Genomic DNA, 9060 nt, shown 5'->3' on the forward strand with positions numbered 1-9060 from the left:
ACACTCTCTGACATAAATCACAGCAGGATCCTCTATTACTTACCTCTCATAATATTGGAAATAAAAGCAAAAATAAACAAATGGGACTTAATTAAACTTAAAAGCTTCTGCACAACAAAGGAAAATATAAGCAAGGTGAAAAGACAGCCTTCAGAATGGGAGAAAATAATAGCAAATGAAGCAGCTGACAAAGAATTAATCTCAAACATATACAAGCAACTCCTGCAGCTCAAGTCCAGAAAAATAAACGACCCAATCAAAAAACGAGCCAAAGACCTAAACAGACATTTCTCCAAAGAAGTCATACAGATGCTAACAAACACATGAAAAGATGCTCAACATCACTCATTATCAGAAAAATGCAAATCAAGACCACAATGAGGTACCATTTCATGCCAGTCAGAATGGCTATCAAAAAGTCTACAAGCAATAAATTCTGGAGAGGGTGTGGAGAAAAGGGAACCCTCTTACACTGTTGGTGGGAATGCAAACTAGTACAGCCACTATAGAGAACAGTGTGGAGATTCCTTAAAAAACTGGAAATAGAACTCCCATATGACCCAGCAATCCCACTGCTGGGTATACACACCAAGGAAACCAGAATTGAAAGAAACATGTGTACCCCAAAGTTCATTGCAGCACTGTTTATAATAGCCAGAACATGGAAGCAACCTAGACGTCCATCAGCAGACGAATGGATAAGAAAGCTGTGGTACATATACACAGTGGAATATTACTCAGCCATTAAAAAGAATCCATTTGAATCAGTTCTAATGAGGTGGATGAAACTGGAGCCTATTATACAGAGTGAAGTAAGCCAGAAAGAAAAACACCAATACAGTATACTAACACATATATATGGAGTTTAGAAAGATGGTAATGATAACCCTGTATGTGAGACAGCAAAAGAGACAGAGATGCATAGAACAGTCTTTTGGACTCTGTGGGAGAGGGCGAGGATGGGATGATTTGGGAGAGTGGTACATGTATAATATCATATGTGAAATGAATCGCCAGTCCAGGTTCAATGCATGATACAGGATGCTTGGGGCTGGTGCACTGGGATGACCCAGAGGGATGGTATGGGGAGGGAGGTGGGAAGGAGTTGCAGGATGGGGAACATGTGTACACCCATGGCGGATTCATGTTGATGTATGGCAAAACCAATACAATATTGTAATTAGCCTCCAGTTAAAATAAATAAATTTATATTATTAAAAAATAAATAAATAAAAAATAAGAAAACAATCCTCAAGGGACACTGCAAAGCAATCCAGCTACTCATACAAAGACAGAGATTTTTCAAGAAAGTGACAAGAGAAAAATGTAATTAGAAGGGGCAAAAAACAGATAACTATTTCATGAAGCTACTTTGCAATATCTTTTCCAAAGAATCAAACTCTTGTTTCAAGTACTACAGAAGACTGAAAAATAGGCATAAAACTTAGCCAATTTTGTGGTTCTTAAACTACCAGAATGGATCATATTTCATTTGTCAGGACACCTCTGAACAACTGTCCTTCTTGTGGTTGAAAAGAACACTCAGATAAGCTGCATTTTGGAAAGAAGGTGGAGAGCAATGATTCAAAGTCAAAGCCATCATACAGTAACGAGAAGCTACCTTCAACAGATGCAGTTACCTATAGGGAATTTGTTTTATTAAGGCCCCAGTGGCTCAGTGGTAAAGAATCTTCCTTCAAACCAGGAGACACAAGTTCAGTCCCTGGGTCGGGAAGATCACCTGGAGAAGGAAATGGCAACCCACTCCAATATTCTTGCCTGGGAAATCTATGAAGAGAGGAGCCTGGAGGACTGCAGTCCATGGGATTGCAAAAGAGTCAAACACAACAAACAACAGCAAAGTAGGGAGAGCCTTCAACTGATTCAATATTAAATATTAAGCAGTGATGCTTTAGAACTCAAGGTAAAAGCAGTCATACTGAAGAGGTATTTGTGTATCCTTTTCCAGAGACTGACAATAAATTTAATGTCTCCCTTTTCACAAGGCTTTACTAAATTTTCATTTAACATTTCAGACAGGTTGCAATTCAATTTTTTCAAATACATTTAAATCATGATAGTAATCTAATTTGTATCTGTAAGTACTTCAATGAAGTCACTGTAATTATTTAATAGCATGCAAAGTCACAATTTAAGGTTAGTTTTCTACATAGGTATTTTAAAGTATTGAATACACGATAAAAATTTACAATTAATTTCATAAATAGTGACATAGAACTATCAGATTTTCTGTTAGGGAAATCAGACACTGGGGATTCTCTTTTCTGCTTTCTCCTCATTTTGTTTGTTTTTCTCCAGGTTGTATTTTTTAATGGCTGGAGGAGTGGGGAGAGCAGGCCTAGTGGAGAGGGAGTGAAGAAGTGTGTGCGAAGGGGGAGACTTCATTGTACAGAATGGTCATTAACTGTGATGCAAACGCCAATGTTTCCATGGAAACCTCTGTCCACTACAGAATATACTAGAGCAATTTTTGAACCATTTGTCCATTTGATTAATTATGTCTTTGTGCCGAAGGCAGCTTGGCTTGATTGTCTCATCATGTATTAGAGAAGCTACTGCTCTAACAAATGGGCCTATTGTTTTGGGCCTATTCATCTTAGTGCATCCCTGCAAGCTGATAGACATTTCAACAAAATGACTGTCCCTTAATGAGCTGCAGCCTGTCAGAATTGTTTAGGGCTTCATGTGAGGTGCAGACCATGGTCATGACAGCCTCAGTTATTATGACAATGAGTAGGATGTCTATAAAAGAGTCTATATAAATACAATGACCCTCATTTTGATATAACATAGTTGCTTTTTAATTATCAAGCTTATGTATATTATAGTCACAAAATACTTCTGAATTTTGTTCCAACATGAGCTATAGAGTTTTCTGACAAACTAAACCAACATGATCACCAAATTAAAAAACATAAAATGTTTTTCATAATTTAAATGATGGTTCTTGATTTCTAGTTATCTGAAGAAATATTACACAATTATGCGAACTAGTTAATGAAAGCAAAGCTAACATTTTTATTATATTCTAATGATATTGAGGTTGAGATTTTAGCCCTCTAAAATGAATAAAAGCTAACTTTATTTAAGCAAATAGTCCTCAGAAAAAGCAAAACAAAACAATGCTTTGGAAAAACACTTGAGGACACATAATATTTAAAAACAAGTAAATATATGTATTAGTAAATGAGACAGATAGACATTTCTAGCACCCACACTATGTGTGAGATTTTAGAATAATAGCCTACTCTGGGTTCAGAGTACGCACCTGTTGATTTCTCTGAAGACTTGAGAGTATTGTCACCCCAAAATCCAAGGGTCTTTCACAGAGGTCAGTACTTAGTAAATTGTAATAATTCTGCTTAAAAAGAAAGAATATATTGGCAATTTTGATTACATGTTTGCTCAAAGCAAGAGTGAATTCTCCCTCAGAACAGATGAATGCACTTTCTCAGAGGGATGGTGTGCCAGTCAGAGCCAGAGTCAACATGCCTGAAACATCCCTTTTGCCAAAAGTTAATTATGACACTTGAGAAAAGCTTCCTATATGTTTTTAAATTGTGTATTTCAGTTTTACTTCTCTGTGCAAGGAGCAGTGATGGAACATCATTGTGTATGGTCTATGCTTTTACTATTTCTCCATACAGAATCAATGACTGTGTCCTTAAAATTCACAGATGGAAATCACCATCCTGTAGCTACCAACAGCGACACTTAATCAGTTAATAACTGAGGATTAAACTTAATTCAGATTAATTTGTATTAGTATAGAGTTTGTAAATCAATTGCTTTCATATTAATTTACATGTTGTCTAGACATGACATCATGTTGATTCTTTGTATGGTTCAACTACTAATTACAGACTTTGAGGGTAACAGATGCAAACTTTTTGTTTAAAGCTTTAAACATAAATCAGGGCTAGGGTGGTGGTCCAATTTGTTTTAAGTTGGGATTTTTTTAAGCTAGGTATAAAACTACATGTTAAAGTCTGAAATGAAAATAATTTAACCTGCTTAACATGGAAATGGCTTCTGGTAAAGATGAAAAGGAATAGATTTAATTGCTGGGGAGATAAATTCTAAAAACAGAAGAAAATTGTTCAAGATTAAACCAATATCCCCAATGCTAAATTGATAAGTGAGAGACTGAAACATTATTAAAATAATAGGTAGTTACAGATTTCAGTTTGCATTTTTATCTGTTCCATTTAGAGTCTAAACTTCACATAGTGGAGTAACTGTTCTGTGAAAAGGGTTTATTTAATTCTGGCAATTCATTTAATTCTAGAATATTTTAAACTTCTCATAGTTTAATGGTCTTAGTTTTCTTAATAGAGCCAGGAATTGTGGTAAAAAGAAAACAAACTAAAATAAATAGAAAACATTTCCTTCTTTTCTCTCTAGGATCCAAAAATGAAATCAGTGGCCTAGGTTTGAGTTGGAGAAACATTATTAAATTTCATTCATTTACATTAAAAATTTTTAAACAAAATTCATTCACTTAAAAAATTTTAGAGCAAATTTCATTCACTTAAACAATGAATTTTTCTTAAAAAACCTGAATCTACTAAAGAAGCCTAACTCTTAAATATGCTTTCCTTATTTGGATGTTAGAATAGACAAATCCAACAGAATTAATCATTATTTTCACTTTTAATTTTCCTAAATTGGCTTGAAAAATGAACTTTCCCATGTTTAGCATGTAATGTTACAGTTACCTGGTTTCTTTAAATGAATATCAGTTATATAATATACTGTTTATAAGTCTATTTTTACTTATTGGGATGTCCATTTTAATCCTTCCAAAAATAGTACTATTTATATGCTTATGAGATAATCATTGCAAGAAGAGAAAAAGACTTGATGTTATGTCAAACTGATTCACATAGTTGCTGTTCTTGACTGTACTGGAAGGATTAAATGCCAGTGATGTTGTATCTTTGCTATATGAATATTACCCTTAAAGAATGAGATTTCAACTCAGCTAACTATTTCTACTGTTTTCTGTAATTTATATGGAAGACTGTCCCTACCTTTAAAATCCTGGAAATTTTCACCTTCATGGAGCTATCTTTAAATGTTAGGTTCCAAATAGGAAAAGGAGTACATCAAGGCTATATATTGTCACCCTGCTTATTAAACTTATATGCAGAGTACATCATGAGAAATGCTAGGCTGGAAGAAACACAAGCTGGAATCAAGATTGCCAGGAGAAATATCAATAACCTCAGATATGCAGATGAAACCACCCTTATGACAGAAAATGAAGAACTAGAGAGCCTCTTGATGAAAGTGAAAGAGGAGAGTGAAAAAGTTGGCTTAAAGTTTAACATTCAGAAAACTAAGATCATGGCCTCAGGTCCCATCACTTCATGGCAAATAGATGGGGAAACAGTGGAAACAGTGGCTGACTTTATTTTTCTGGGCTCCAAAATCACTGCAGATTGTGATTGCAGCCATGAAATTAAAAGACGCCTACCCCTTGGAAGGAAAGTTATGACCAACCTAAACAGTATTTCATGTCCTAATTTCCTCTTCCTTTGAACACAATCTAAAATAAATAATTTTCTTTTTATTTGCCTTAGATGAATGATGTATCATACTAAATAATTTTTCTCCCCAGCTTGGACTTACACTCAATTTATACAGATTTATACAAATTACAGTGAGAATTTTTAAATATGATCTCTAAATATCTTCAGATCACACCAAGAATCTAAATTACTGTCTGGATGCAACTGTGCAAGAAGAGAAAAATGGATATTCCAGACTTGGGCAGAATAGTTTTATTTAGACAATGTACCTGTGGCCCAGAATAATGTTTGGCTGGAAGGAAAAATACCATTCTCACTTTCACACATACAACTCAAGACAATGTTATGACTTCAGTCAAAAGTAAGTTAGGTTAGATTGTCAGAGTTCAAAGCTATGGAATGAAATGTTTCTTTGGAATGAAAGGATGGGAAGCAGCAAAATTTGATCCCCATTTCAGTATTTCTTAAAGTTGTATTTTATAACCATTTATTGTTCTCAACATTACAAAGGTATTCAGAGAAAATCAATTATCTGGTAGCCTTATAGCTAATCGTAAATAGGCTTGGATTTCAAAATATTAGTTGCTCAATCATATCCAACTTTTTGCAACCCCATGGACTGTAGCCTTCCAGGCTCCTCTGTCCATGGGATTCTCTAGGCAAAAATACTGGATTGGTTTTCCATTTCCTCCTCCAGCAGACCTTCCCAACTGTACATAAAGGAGACTTCATTAATGTGCATTAGAGGATACCCCAGGTTAACTAGAAAGCTGTCTCTTGAACCTTTAAATTCTATACCAATTCTACACCTCTGGTTGGCTGATTGTTTGTTTCCTTATTTAGGTTTTAAGGTGAATGTCCTGGGGCTATTTGTTTCCATCAATCTGATTGCAAATCTAAAGGCTCAGTTGAAATGTCTGTTTTTCTTGCCATCCTCAGAAGAGATTGCTGCAGATCTACTCTATGATTCTCATTCTTTTCAGCTTACAATACAAATAGCTTACCATTGTTTGCAATCTATGTCTTATAATAAAGCAGTGCTGAAAAATTAAAGAGAAGAATGTTCAGTTGCCATCTAGGCTATGAAAATGATTTGCTGGTGGTGATTTTTAAGCTTGAATCTAAATAGATTTATGAAGAATGGCACTTGGAAGATGGTTCAAATTTTGCTATTTAAGGTATCTTGAAATTATAGGCTCACTCTCTCTAAAATTTCAAAAAGCATAGAGCTTAGGCTCTTAAGAGTATAGCGTGATAAGAGCGTTCTTCAGCTCAGTTCAGTTCACTCGCTCAGTCGTGTCCAACTCTTTGCAACCCCATGAATCAGCACACCAGGCCTCCTTGTCCATCACCAACTCCCGGAGTTTACCCAAACTCATGTCCATTGAGACGGTGATGCCATTCAGCCATCTCATTCTCTGTCGTCCCCTTCTCCTCCTCCCCCCTATCCCTCCCAGCATCAGTCTTTTCCAATGAGTCAACTCTTCACATGAGGTGGCCAAAGTATTGGAGTTTCAGCTTTAGCATCAGTCCTTCCAAAAACACCTAGGACTGATCTCGTTTAGAATGGACTGGTTGGATCTCCTTGCAGTCCAAGGAACTCTCAAGAGTCTTCTCCAACACCACAGTTCAAAAGCATCAATTCTTCGGCACTCAGCTTTCCTCACAGTCCAATTCTCACATCCATACATGACTACTGGAAAAACCATAGCCTTGACTAGATGGACCTTTGTTGGCAAAGTAATGTCTCTGCTTTTGAATATGTTATCTAGGTTGGTCATAACTTTTCTTCCAAGGAGTAAGCCTCTTTTAATTTCATGGCTGCAATCACCATCTGCAGTGATTTTGGAGCCCCCAAAAATAAAGTCTGACACTGTTTCCACTGTTTCCCCATCTATTTCCCATGAAGTGATGGGACCAGATGCCATGATCTTAGTTTTCTGAATGTTGAGCTTTAAGCCAACCTTTTCACTCTCCACTTTCACTTTCATCAAGAGGCTTTTTAGTTCTTCTTCACTTTCTGCCATAAAGGTAGTGTCATCTGCATATCTGAGGTTATTGATATTTCTCCCAGCAATCTTGATTCCAGCTTCTGCTTCTTCCAGCCCAGAGTTTCTCATGATGTACTCTGCATATAAGTTAAATAAGCAGGGTGACAATATACAGCCTTGACATACTCCTTTTCCTATTTGGAACCAGTCTGTTGTTCCAACAGTTGTTCCAACAGTTCTAACTGTTCCTTCCTGACCTGCATACAGGTTTCTCAAGAGGCAGGTCAGGTGGTCTGGCATGCCCATCTCTTTCAGAATTTTCCAGTTTCTTGTGATCCACACAGTCAAATGCTTTGGCAAAGCTTTCATAGTCATTTCTAAAAAGCATCACGTCATAGTTTTCTGTCACCAGTGGTTCTCTAATATATTTGTAGAGGAGGGCAACAGAAAACCAAGAATAAAAATAGCTAAGCTCTCCACAATTGGGCTTCCTGCTTTCTTTCCCTGTTCAAAGAAAAGAGGAGACACCATCTTGCCATAGAAGCTTCATAGACAACTGGGTTTCTCCAGTGACAGTAGGCATTTGATGCCCCATATCTCTTGGTTCTTCTTGTTGCCAATGATCAGCCTGGCGATGGTGGTGAAATGGGAGCAATTAATCTACAGATGAGGGAGGGCTTCCTTTAACAGTTGAAGAATACCTTCTGGTAGGATTCCAAAGACTTGTAGTGTTTTTAATGTGGGAATTTCTCCAAGTTCAAATAAAGTTTCAGATATTATGTCATAGCACCGGCTGAGTGATAGGTGTTGGAGGTAGTTGAGTTGGTAAGATTCTTGAAAACAGTCATTTTTCAGCATGACACTATCACTTAAGTCTAGGTGGACAAGATTGGGACATCTTCCAACTAAGGTAGAGACGTCTGATCTCTGCAGATTCTTTCGGTACCTGCTGAGATTCAGCTGGGTGATGGTCTCTGACACATGTGCAACAGCCACCTGTACTTGCTTTTCAGTGAAATCATAGCATCAAGAGAGGTTCAGTTCATCCAGTCTGGAAGAGCTGCTCAGCAGTCTTCAGGGCAGATTCAGAGAATCCAGAACTCCCAGAAAGGTTTAGTCACAGTAAATTTGTGTTCTGAGCAAGATTATCAACAATGGGATCTGAAAGTTGGAGGCCTTCCAGGCTGAGATTCTGCAAATTGGAACAATGAGACAGAAGGCCATGCAGGGTAGACACATGGATCACAGAGTTCAACAGGTCCAGGTGTTGTAGAAGAAAAGGGCTGAAATGTTCAACTAACAGTTGTTCCATAAATGATCGTGGATAGCGGAAGGCAACCACCCCTCGGGACAAGAGTCGACCAACCACATCTGGGTAGAGGTTTCCAAAAGATGCTCAAATTCCCAAACACAGTCTAACCTTTCCATACACCTCTCATTGGGTGGTCTTTGAATTCTTAGGAAGTTGACTTCTGAATGTGTCATTTAAATTATCTTGGTTTCATCTGTCATTT

The 9060-nt window shown here is 37.0% G+C and overlaps 1 pseudogene; it reads right to left on the reverse strand.

Moving 5' to 3' along the window:
• Positions 1-8092: 8092 nt before the first annotated feature.
• On the reverse strand, positions 8093-8858 carry LOC101123012 (S-phase kinase-associated protein 2-like; annotated as a pseudogene).
• Between the last annotated feature and the right edge of the window lie 202 nt (positions 8859-9060).

The sequence above is a fragment of the Ovis aries genome, chromosome 2, assembly GCF_016772045.2.
Source record: "Ovis aries strain OAR_USU_Benz2616 breed Rambouillet chromosome 2, ARS-UI_Ramb_v3.0, whole genome shotgun sequence".
NCBI classification, from domain to species: Eukaryota; Metazoa; Chordata; class Mammalia; order Artiodactyla; family Bovidae; genus Ovis; species Ovis aries.